Source organism: Corvus brachyrhynchos, unplaced genomic scaffold (assembly GCF_000691975.1).
Source record: "Corvus brachyrhynchos isolate BGI_N302 unplaced genomic scaffold, ASM69197v1 scaffold467, whole genome shotgun sequence".
NCBI classification, from domain to species: Eukaryota; Metazoa; Chordata; class Aves; order Passeriformes; family Corvidae; genus Corvus; species Corvus brachyrhynchos.
Window position 1 is genome coordinate 2,193,907 of NW_008239309.1, and position 13,104 is coordinate 2,207,010.

The 13,104-nt window shown below is 38.2% G+C and overlaps 1 protein-coding gene across 1 annotated transcript in view; it reads left to right on the forward strand.

Annotated features, from left to right (window-relative positions):
• The first annotated feature begins 2,001 nt into the window (after positions 1–2,001).
• Positions 2,002–13,104, forward strand: part of DOCK8 (dedicator of cytokinesis 8) — a 78,670-nt gene continuing 67,567 nt past the window's right edge. The window contains exons 1-2 of the mRNA XM_008638643.2: positions 2,002–2,133; positions 8,840–8,942. The gene's annotated coding sequence lies outside the window, so the exon portion shown is untranslated. The remainder of the gene's footprint in view (positions 2,134–8,839; positions 8,943–13,104) is intronic.

Consider the following 13,104-nt stretch of genomic DNA (forward strand, 5'->3'; position numbering starts at 1 on the left):
AATCAAAATTCCCTGTTCTAGAAATAGCAGGACCTCCTCATGTGCTTGAAATTGGGCCTATTTTTTTTCGGGCTTATTGTCCTACTATGTGATCCTACTTTTTCTAGTTCAACTTAGCTCTAAAGAAAAAAATTTTGTTTTAAGACGTGACTGAAAAAAAAAATTTTCATGTTTTCCGTAGCAGAAAAGTCACAGTGAAGCTCCACAAATCTGTGTTCTTAGGAAATGAGGGACCAATATATTAACACATATTATCCAGTTCTGTCCCATTTGCCTTGTCTCCTCCTCTGGCTTTTCATGTACTCAGTATTAAAGACCCTTTTGTGAATATATTATGAATTTATTTGAAGTTGACAGCCACATTTTTTGCTGGTTGATAAAAATACCAACCTTGACCTTGATAAAGTAAATAAAACCTGCCTTATAGGAGCAAAAAGAAAAATTTCCCTCAAATAAAATGTACATGGTCTTTATTTTAATATTATTTATTATGTTATTAGTGTCTGACTTTTTCCACTTAGTATCAATAATTGTTTCTTAGTAAAAAAGTGAACAAAGCAGAAGAACTATTAAACTTGCTACAGGTTTTGCAAAATTATCAGTATTACAGTAGCATTTTCTTGGTGAAGCCTTTTGGATGCTCAGATAATACACGAGCTGGGATGTTAAGTCCTTGCACTTGTTTCATAATCACTGTTGTGAATTGGTGGAACAGTGCAGACAAAACAAAAACCTAAAAGAGTAAACTAACATTATTCTACTACTTTCAAATCACAGTTTAAAGGGAGGATGGCACATACAATCATTAATGGTTTTGAAATTGCCATTATCATTGTTATTGTAGAGAATGTAACTTTTGGAAAACTTTTAAACAGTTTAGCACCAAAAAAAAAAAAAAAAAAAAAAAAAAAAAAGCTATGCCCTAACTACAGTGTTTTGCAATGGATGGAATATAGACCTGTATGGGGTCCTGGAGGCTTACAGGGGCACATTTGTTAAAATGCATTTCTTCAGACATCTCAGATGAAAGAAAATAATAAGGCACCAATGTGAGCTTTAGTACTTCAAGCAGAGAGTGTTATGAGCCAAACAAAATTGTCCTTAGATAAATTGAGGTTAATCCATTCAGAATGAAACTTTGGGTATATATTGCTGTGTGCTGGTATATTTTAAGGCAACAGGTACAACAAAATAATTCTGATGTTTACACACATATTTGTCTTCTGTTAGCATAATTAATTAGCATCAAATTAGATATTAATTACAGATTTTCTATGGCATGTATAAACTATCATGACCAGTCTAAGTCTATAATAGGATGACAGATGAAATTGATTTATACTTTCTGCTTTCCAGGAGGTACCACTAAACTATCATATAAAATCTCACACCTAAAACCACTTTCATTGCAAGAGCCAACCAGTCAACAATGCATACACGTTGTCTTCTCGAATGTTATATCATAGGTATTCCATATTATCCATACACTGCTTAAAAACTGCATAAAAACATTGTTCATCAGGACCAAATCATAAGTTTTTGGTTTCTTTGCATGGCCAGGATTAGAAAATTAATTTTTATTGGTGCTCATGTCTCTTCCTGAAGGAGAAACAGCAAAACAGAAAAGCAGAGAAAAATCTTCACTGAATAAATATCATACATGACCTGGGAAAAAAATAAAAATTGAGCTCTTGCCTATTTTACTTTGTAAAGCTGACAGCATAATGAAGTCAACTATTTCCTCTTCTAGATTTTTTTTCTTTGTTCCCACACCATCCTTCGTAAGAAAATTGTTGTTAAATTTCAACCATCTTTCATAGGATCTTTATTGCTTTAGCTGATACAGAGTCTTAATGTGGCAGACCCCAAAGTGGGCGTGTGCTAGAGGGTGTACAGCCTACCTGAGCCAACAAGGAAACGGCAGCAGTTCAGATCGACCACTGCTGTAAACAGTGACTAACAAAGTGGAGCTCTGGTGCGTTAAGGGCTAATTAGAAACTTAGAAGAAAAACAGGCGGTTCCACTGGCAGTAAGAACAGGAGATCTAAGCGAGATTCCCATATTTGCTAGTTCACGATCTGGATCATTGCCCAAAACTTTGTGCTTGTGTGTGGGAGTGAAGGAGAGTGGTAGGTAATTGTTAACATTTTTCTCTTCTAGAGCTTTTTAGTTGCTTGTTTTCAGTTGTAGCTAGAGAAGTTTCATCTTAGGCTCAGAAAAGAGCAATTTGTGAATTTTCTTTGTCAGTGTCAGATGTAACCAAGACCGTATATTTTACCTGTTAAGTAAAAGTTTTTAGTATTTTTTTTATGAGTCTGCCATCTGTGTACCTTTAAGTGTGAATGTTTCTGTCTTTGGGGATAGTTCTTGTACTCTCTTTTTATACTTTCATCTTTCCTTGCTGTCTAATTGCATATGCAACTCTTGCAGAAGACAAATTCAATCTGCTGGAAGGCATTGTAAGGTTGTTAAGGATTACTCTTTCTTCCTCCCCTCTAATAGTAAGTAACTTTGGAGAACTTCATCCAGTAGGCATGTAAAACATACTCTTAAAATCAGGTTTTTTATGATGAAGTTTCTGATTTTCAGTTAGTAGGTGATCTTTAAAGCTGTTCTCGTTCTTTTTCATTTTTAAGTTGTTGTTCTCTGTTTAAATTTTCATATTATATACCTATTAACAAAATACCCATTGTGCCTGCTTTTAAATTACATATTTCAAAGATCTGTGTTGTTGAGCAGAATTTACAATGAAACTGCAGAACCTGCTTTATGCATTATAAGCATTCATATAACTTTAATTATAGAACCAGCAGTGTTCAGCCACAGATCTAACCTATGTTAGAAGGAGAAAAGAAATGGCTGTTTTATCTTCCTTTTCTGATACCTCATCTTGGCCCAACTAATAACCCAAATCTCCGAGCTCACGATGAGCTCTGCCCTGAGAAACATTTCAGAATTTGACCTACAAGATGAATTTAATTTTAAGAACCTCCAGGTGTAGTCTGTTACTTTGGTTACACTGTTGTTTTAATATATTATGCAAACTGTATGCTTTGCATTGGAGAGTATTTGTGAAACACTAAGACTCTGTCTCACCTGTTTGCTAGCAATTGCTGGAGGTTTATGTCTACCTGTGGGACAGACACTGGTGAAGTTGAGATTGAGCAGCACCAGTTCGGGGTCTGGGTTTTGTTTTGGTTGGTTTTTTTAATTTGGCTACTCTCCAGTCCTGTCTGGGTAGATCAGGAAGTCTGGTGAGTTCCAGCTTTTTCAAGAATTGCACCAGAGAAGTATGTCATCATCATTCAGGGGCCAAGACATCACAGAGTGGAACAATGAGTTCCAATTTATGTTATTTTGCTCTGTGGTTCAGCCAAAGACCTAAAATCTAGAAAATCCTTAGTTTTCTCTCATCTGCCATCTTTCTACAGGTTTACACTATCTTTCTACATGCATGTGATGTTGACAAACTGTGAATTCAGCAGTGACCTTTGTGGAAAGGTCTTCACCAAATCCACACCTTTTTATTTTCAGCTAGTGAAAAGGAACAGCTGTCAATATAAGTGATCAGTAGAGCTGTTAATGCTGGTGAGTCCCATTGATGGTCTTTGAAAGGGTTGCAGTTGCTCAGATGCTGTTCTCCAGGTAGTTCAGGGACATTGCCAATGGGCTCTTGTCACTATGCAGTCACCAGATGGCTGCTTTGAATTACAGAATGGTTTGGGTCAGAAAGTACCTTAAATTTAGGTCATCTAGATCCAACCTTCCCCTTCATGGGCAGGGACACCTTTCACTAGGCCAGGTTGCTCAAAGCCCCATCCAGTGTGTGTCCTTGAACGCTTTCAAGGTTGGGGCATCCACAACTCCTCTGGGCAACCTGTTTCAGTACCCACCACCTTCTGTGTAAAGAATTTCTTCCTAACATCTTATCTAAATTTCTCCTCTGTCAGCTTACAACTGTTGCCCCTTTGTCCTGTCACTATTTGCCTGTAGAAAAAGTCACACTCCCTTTTCTTGACATGTTCCATCAAGGTAGTAAAAGGCTGTGATGAGGTCTCCCCAGAGACTTCTCCAGGCTGAACAACCCCAAGTCTCTCAGCTTGTCTTTGTAGGAGAGGACCTGCAGTCCTCTGATCATCTTCATGACTCTCCTTTGGACCTGATACAACAGGTCCATGTTTTCCTTGTGCTGAGGACCCCACACCTGGACTCAGTACCCCAGGCAGGTTGCAGAAGGGCAGAGCAGAGAGGCAAAATCCCCCTCCCTCAACCTGCTGGCCACAGTTCTTTGGATGCAGCCCAGGATGCAGTTGACTTTGTATGCTGTGAGCGCACACTGCTCAGTCACGTCCAGCTTTTCATCCAGGAGAACTCCCCAGCTCTTCTCCACAGGGCTGCTTCCAATGAGTTCTTCTCCCGGTCTGTACTCATATCTGGGACTGCCCTGACCCAGGGGCAGCACTTTGTGCTTGGACTTGTTGAACCTCATGAGATTCTCATGGACCCACTTCTCAAGCTTGTTCAGGTCTCTCTGGGTGGCATCCCTTTCTTCTGTTGTGTCAACTGCACTGCTCAGCTTTGTGTCATCTGCAAACCTGCTGAGGGTGCACTTGATGTCACTGTTGATGTCATTGATGAAGATACGGAAGAGGACCAGTCCCCAGACAGAGCCCTGAGGAACAGCCTCCACCTGGAGGGTCCACAAGAGCCATTGACCACAACTCTCTGGATGTGTAGATGCAGCAAATTCCTTACTCACTGAATAGTCTATCCATCATAGCCATGCCTCTCCAAACTGGAGATAAGCTGTCATGTGGATAGTGTCACAGAAGCCTAGGTGTATGACAGCAGTAAGACTTTTGTTGTTGACCATTGCAGACACTCCATCATATAAGGCCACCTGGCTGATCAGGCACAATTTGTCGTTAGTAAACCTGTGCTGGCTGCCTTGGATCATCTCCTTGTCTTGCATGTGCCTTAACACTGCTTCTGTGAGGATCTGCCCCATGATCTTCCCAGGCACAGAGGTGAGGTTCACTAGTCTGCAGTTGCTTCTGTGTTCCTTCTTTCTCCCCTTTTTAAAAATGAGAGCAACGTTTTCCTTTTTTCAGTCAACCAGGATTTTACCTGACCACCCTGACTTTTCAAATGTAATGGAGAATGGCTTGGCCACAACACCAGCCAGTTTCCTCAGGACACTTTCAGTGTCCTGCTGCTGTTGCAGTGGGAACTTCCTTCCTAATACCTTACTAGAGCTTTCTTGCTTCAATTTAAGCACATTGCTTCTTCCCTCTAGGGACATGAACTGTTCACCATTTTCTTTACATATTTCTGTCTTTTACATAGTCAAGGACTATGCTGTCTTCCTTTTTGTGACACATCTTGTTTTTTCAGTCTTTCCTCCTGAGTCATCCTTCCCAAAATGTTTAGCCTTCTGACTGCTATCTTTTGAAGCCTTTTAAATTTGATTGCATCTTACTCTGTGTTGTTATAAGTGTGTACATCAGCCCAAGTACGTCTCATTGGCTTATATTAACAGAAATAGCGTCAGTTTCTCCTCACTTGTGGTACTTTTCAGTAAGTGTCCCCATACAGTCTCTCAGTGTCTCTTCTGTGACATGGCTATTTCTTTCGACAGTTAATTTCACTTTTTGTATTTCTGCTGTTGTTTTTTTTTCTTCCTAAGCTCAGAGGTTTGCATTCATTTTTATTTGATCTAGCTGTGCTGATTTCAGACTGTTTCTAAAATACTCACAATTCCTCCTAGGTTGATGTGATTCACAGATTTTAGTCCTATGTTATCTATATCATCATCCATGTTGTAAAATAAAGTATGGGCTGGAATTAGATTGAGGAAAAATGAAATTGCTTCTCGTAGTAAAATTTCCTTGCAATCTTCTTTTGAACTATTGATGACTGTGCCTTGACTATGTTTTATTAACCAGCTGTGAGCTATTTTGGAACCAGTTGTGGTGATTCCATATAGCCACTCTCTCTGCTTATAGAAATGTCATGAGGGACTGTATCAAGAGCCTCACTGAACCAGTTAAAGTACCACAGAAAATCATTAGATTGGTTTTACATGACTGCCCTTTGATAAATCCATATTGGCTGTTCATCATCTCCTAATAATTGCCAATAACATACCAATAATTGTCAAACTTTTTGGACCAGCATTTACTGCAGTCCACATTTTCTAGTTGCCCACCATACACTTCGTCATCAGACTGTTAATAAACAGGCATGTCTAAGGTGATGTACATTTTAATGTTAAGTGCAATTGCATGGTCCCCTTGCTTCAACTGAATGGAAACCACAGAATTTTTTCTCAGATTTTTCAGTGACTGCTTTGCATTTATCCTTAACCATTTGCCTTCTTTCCTTCTTTTTTAGCTTATAGATAGACCATTGTTGCAGCCAAGGATGACTGTAAAGCTCTCCTCAGAATCAGATAGGCCAGTTGTGCAGACAAGGAGGGTAAAAGTATAGCCAGGCATGGATGGACTGCAGCCTCCGTGAAAGCTAAGACATGACATGCACTAAATGAGCTACCATTTTCCTGAAGGTACACCAACAGTGCGCAAGGCAGCTGTTAGAATAGCAAAAAGGCATGTCACAGACAACAGCTATTCTGGCATTATCAAAGAGCTGTCTAGAAGGACCTCTGTTTCCACCTTAGTTCTCAAGTTTTCAAAAGTTTCCATGCTGATCTCTAACTGTTACACCCACCTTTCCTCCCTGTTGGTGTGGTTAACTTGTGCTTTTGGTTTAGTGTCTTTTAGCAGTTGGGACTTTCCTTTAGCAGATCTAGGCAATAATTTCTGAGTTGGTTCAAACAAATTTTGCTGTCTTCTGTTATTCTTACTGTACTTTCTTCCTTCAGTCATAGCAAAACCATGAAGTCAGTCAGCTGAACTGTTCTTGTCTGAAAGTTGCCATTACAATTACATGGTTTGTCATCCATTGAACTGGTTTAGTTCGCAGGTTCTTTCTACTGGTGAGACACTGGAACTGTTGTCAGTGCTCTTCAGAACTGTATTTGCTCTCAATTAGCTGAGTTTGCCCAGGCTTTTACCAGAGCAAATTTGGCCCTTCATCCATGTGTGTGCTTCCTCTTTCATATTGAAAATTCATACAACTTCCTCTTTGAAGCATATGATGATCCCATATTGGATGTAATTTAAAGATGTCTTATATCATTGTTTACAGCAGCAACTTCTGCAACAGACTGCAACACAGGTTTTACATCTGCTGCTATGTCTACTATTTCCATCAGTAACAGATACTTCTGCACAGGGTAGAAACTGACTCAGTTTGCAGTAAAATAATAATTTTGAATAATTTGAGTTTTGTACATGCATTCATTATCAGAGATTATTTGCAGTGGGAAATTGAGTAACAATAACCCTGATATACAAGCAGCCTTTCTTTGTTAAATATTTCAATGATAATAACCTTTAAAAGATCTCATTTTTGATTCTTGGAATACCACTGATGAGTAAAAAATTCTTTTCCAAATGGATCTCTTTACTTTCTCTATAATTCTGGCTTTTTTCTATGTGTGATTGCTGCTGCCATCAGATAGGAGCAGCGTCACACTCACACCTGGCATGGCCTTTTGACCTAAAAGCAACTACTCTCATTTATGCAGCTTTGTATTTTCTAAATCAGGCCTAATACCTCTAATACTTTCAATATCTTCTGTCAGGTGCCTGTTGCTTAACAGGAGCAGAAATGTATTAAGTGAAATTTAGGTTTTTGTCATGTTTATTAAGCAGTTGTAAGTGTCACAAAATAGGTATAGTAGTCATAGGAATCAAGCGGCCAGAGAGGAGAAAAGGTGCAGCCCAAACAGGCAAAACTGTCCTGTGGCATTTGGTAATTCTAAGATGCCTGTTAATGCTTGCTGGAGTTGAAATACTCTTATATGGAAGGGAGTGTTTTCTTACCTCTGTATTGTCCAGTTTCCCATTTGACTGCTCTGGTGGGCTGCAGGCTATTATTTTTACTTGGAAGCTGCTTGGAATCTTGTTTTAAAAGTCTTGTCCTGAAAACTTATGGTGAAATATAGTGCAGACGTTTTGTTACCATTTCATGGCTGATTATTCTTAAACTGATTATTCTAAATCATATAAAGCATTAGTTGATTAGTTTCCATGAAAAAGGACAAAGCTACTCTGCTGTATTTTCAGACTGGATACATTATTATCACCCTGGGATTTCTGAATAATTCAGTACTGAGCTCTTTCTGCTCCCATAGAAATCAGTTAATTAGCACTTAAGGAGTTTTTTCCTCAAATGTTCAGTTGATACAGTATAGGCAGATTTTTCATTTCCTTCTTTGGTTTGGCGTGGGATTTTCACAGCAAACTGCATTAGTAGTGTAACTACTATGGGTTTACATTGTTCAGTGAGTGGTCCTGTCTTGTTTTTATCTCTTGATCAATTAAAATATTTGCTTATGTGATGTTCATTTTTCTTTCTCTGCTTTATTATCCTGTATTTTTGCTTTGCGAAAGTAAATCTGCAAGTATTGCTTTGAAGGTTGCAGTCATACTTCACTTAAGGCTGAGGTTGTGCTTTCTCACATAGCCTTTCCCAGTTGTGAGGGCTGCAATATAATGATGAAAATCTGTTGGAAAAGTGACAGAATCTTAGTTATATAGGACTGCAAATATTTTATGAGATTTGCATCAACTACAAACCGAGAGGAGTCTAGACCATTATCAAAATACCTTTCTAAACACTGGGACAGGAGACTAAATTGGCTAAACTCTGACATTTTAAATTTGTATGGGGATAATTGTAATGATAAGGATTTTTCTCTGCTTAATTAAAGGCACTCCTCTGCAGAAATAAGAAAGCAATTTACTCTCCAACCAGGCTTTGCACAATCCTGTCAACGAAGCTTAAGTACCCCTGGCTTTTCTACATTTCATCTGGTAAGTTCTGGGTTTATCTAATTTGCACAGGTTTGGCATGTACATTAGTTAATGGTTTTAGGGTAAATTAAGTGATCTTCTTAAGCTGTCTTGCTTTCCACTCTGTCTGAAACCGTTAAAAAATATTCTCTGGTGAACTGAGGAAATAATGCCTTTGAGAAGCAGGAGAACGTTTCTTGGAGCCTGGAATAGACAGTCCCTCTGCGTATTACTATGAGTCAAAGTTAATTAGTAAGTGTTGGAATATATTACATTCTTTCCCTGATGGAAACATTCAACTTCTTCAAGTAAATGCTTTGTGTGGTGGTCCCTTCTTCTTCCCCCAGTTTTATATACTGAGCGTGACTCCACATGGTCTGAAATATCCTGTGGTCAGCTGGCATCACCTATCCTGGCTATGTCCTCTCCCAGCTTCTTGTGCATCCCCAGTCTCCTGGCTGGTGGGGTGGTGTGAGGAACAGAAAAGGCCTTGGCTCTTCGTAAGCGCTGCTCAGCAATAATGAAAACATTGCTTTATTATCAACACTGTTTTGAGTACAAATACAAAACATAGTCCCGTAATATTTACTATGAAAAAAAATCAACTGTATCTGTGCCAAAACCAGCACAGATCAATGAATAAAGAGAAAAAAAAGACAGGTAGAGGCTCAACAAGCTCAACTTAATACACAGTTTCCAGAGTTAGCAGCAGGGACAATATGCTGACTTTTTCAGTGCTGTAGAATATGCATGTTAAATGAGAAATGAAGTATGTCCCGATTGGCATAGATATAATTGAGTCAACTGTTACGTGTCTCCAAATCATCTTCAGCCCTCCACATGTAATCACCCTCTAAAGAAGTCAGATCATATGACACTGACCTTATGACAAAGGGAAAAAATGACAGATCTTTTTATTGCTGTTCAGGAGGATAAATATTCTACAGACATACTATGCCATAAATGAAACTGACTACGATTTTGGCACTCTCCCTGTCCCTACCCTTTTAATTTTTAATTATTTTTGTGAGACCGGATAAGTAGAAGCAGGAAGAGTCTTTGTGCACCAGTGATTGTGAAAAGTGTACAACACTAGATGCAAGCCATTGCTCCCTGTGTCAGGGCCTCCCGCCACTACTCACTTCCTTAATCTGAAGCGCCTGCGGTCTTAACTTCTTCCTTGAGGTTACTCCGCCTGACGAGGCCAGGTCCCTTCTGCACGCAGACTACCACTTGTTCTACCAAAAACTTGGTAGAATTCAAGTACTATACCATTTTGTGTGCTGTCACAATCTACATGCCTCTAATTCATCATCCTTAAAAAGGTATGTTTGCGGTAATGATTTGTGGCATTTTCTGTAGAAAATTGTTTTGCACATTTTTATGACGTGTGAAAAGGAGTGCTGGCTTCTTAAACCATTTTCTCTGTTTCCTTTGAAAAGTTTCTCCAGTTTTTATGGAGACCATTTCCCTCCATCTGCATTTATTTTTTACACTATCTTTTTTACATTTGTGTCTAATTTACAGTAGTCAAAAGCGCATATTTCTAGTGATTAAAGGTTATTGTTAACTCTTGAACTAGAAAAAGAGGACACAATGAAATGCAATGGATTTGACTTATCAGAATGGAAAAGTGTGATTTCTGAAAGGAAGTGCAATGCTTAATCAAAAATTATGCATGCAAAACATTACATCTTCAGCAACTGAAAATATTTAGTATGCCTTTGTATACTTTAAGCTATGTTTTACTTTAATCTTCTGTGAATTGCTTTCTTTAGTAGTTTTAAATATATGTTATATATATTTATATTTATTATATTTTATTTATTATATTTTTAAATATATTTAGATTTAAAAATCTCTATATAGACCTATTTACATATCTATATACTAAAATGCAATGTTTTACCCACTGGCAGTACAGTAAGTGATCTTCAAGGATATTATGCTGCTAATTAATAAAAAACCAGTAGTAAATAAGGTTTACTATTTGCTCGTAACTATTGATCTGGCATGTTCAGCACTACAGTATGTGCAAACCAGCGATAGTGCTTAAACTGAAAACCAGCAGAGTATATTTCTTTGTCTGGCTGCCTCATTATTTGCTGCACTTGCTGGTAATGTTAGGTTTCCCCTTCGGCTAAAAAGAGCAAAGAAAGGGAAAGATTTTTCCCAAAGACATTTTTGATAATTCAGTTGATGCCTTAAATGTACTGGCAGAGGAGTGAGCTACTGTATTTATGTAAAGACCAATATAGTTTCCCTATAAAAGGTGAACCTGGAGTAGGGGGTGGTACTTGGTTGTGTTCAAAGGTCTCTACTACAGTATTTGCAGGAGTATTTACCACATCTGGGGTTTTTTCAGAAGTTTAAATTGGTTTGCTTCTTCTAGCTGTTTCCAGCACGATTCTTCTAAATATGCATCGCTTTCTGCAAGATGTTTTTGGATTTTTGTTATCTGAGAAACTTCCTCACCTATATTTCCAGAACACTAAAAAGGTTCCAAAGCTTGTATTTACCCTTATTCGTTTTTAACACATCTTCTTATCTACTGCGGCTGATGTGGCATATTAAGTGTGAGCCATTTTAGTTCAGAGTTACTTTGCCATTGTTGAGCCTCTATGCATGTTTCCTAAACTGAGAAGTTTCTCATTGTCCTGCTGAGCTAAAATTCCTGATGTTGTAGATACAACAGTGGTATGTGCTGCTGTCACTTCATGCTCCAGTGAAATTCCTGTTGACTTCCACGAAAGCCGTGCATGAGCAGGACTCAGTATTAATGAGGGAAGACCTGCTGATTTTCACCTGCAGATTTTTTCTGTGCAGAACACTGGAGTATAAGGATAAGCTTAAGAACATATTGGATGAAACAATAGGCAGAATAACATTGAATATGAAGGTGTGTTAATACCAGGGACATTGGGTGCCTTCTTTCCCCCACAACACATCAACAGCACCTCAGAGGTGCTTTTTGCTGGCAGCTTCAGAAGACAGCCTTGTGAAAGGTATCTGAGATTTGCAGTCCTCACTCTTTACAGACAAGGATGATTTGATAGCTGGTTCTTGCTAGAATTCTTCCTCCCAGTAAATAAGTTATTCCTGTGCTATTATTCTAATGCTGCAACTAATTTTCTTCACTCTTACTGTGCTGAGGTGTCATCAGCCTTTCTGGAACTCACAGAAAAAAAACCCTATAGATTTTCTAAAGCTGTAGTTTTTAGATCTACTTTTTACTTGTCAAGAAAATCAATGAGAAGAGATTCTAGTCTCTGTACTCAACTGGACACATACGACATTTCCTAAAGATATACAGGGTTGTTTGGTTGGTTTTTTGTTGGTTTTTTTTTTTTTTGCTACATAGCAAGTAAAATAATTTTCAGTTTTATTTATACATAGAATAACATACATTTCTAATACATGAAGTCACATTTATTTGTACGTAGAACATCTCTGGGTACCAAATCAAACTAGAGTTTCTGCCTCTGTTTTTGACACTAAACAGATAAAAACCAGATAAAAACAGCATGCATGAGCTATAGAGCTTGTACTTGTTTAACTTTGTTCTGATTGGACCTTCTGTTTAAGAATGGCTAATTAAATGTAATGAGATACAACAGCTGTCTATCAAGGTGCAATGCCATGTGCTGTAGAAATGGGGAATACCTAAGTACTAGCTTTAGTAGTTCATGTAATCGTTTGCAAAAGCACTGCACAAACCCTTGACAAATCTGATAAATTAAGAACCCCAATAATAGACAAACCAGTAACATTCAGAGATGAAAAATTGTAATTTTTTCTGATTTTGAGTATATATTGGCCTCAGCTTTGTTTGCAGTCAAAAGCACAGAGCATTTCTAATAGTGTCTTTCAGGCACAGCACCTCAAATGAGTGCATCTTCATGATGGCATCAGCCACAGTGCTTATAGTTGGTCCTTAGCTCCATCACTTGGAGTAACTTCCAAGACTTGGCCTTGTTCTTCCTAGTGTGTTTTGTCTGCTATCTCCTGTCGCTCGGCACTGCCTATCGCTGCCATTTTGGTCACCTCCCTTATATCCTTTCTTGTTTCTACATTAGAAGTTTAGAAATTTGTTTGTGTTGTATAATAAATTCTGTTGTGCAATAAAAAAACAATTACAACTGTTAAATAAGTAAGTCTAAATTACACTATCAAGAAGAACCTT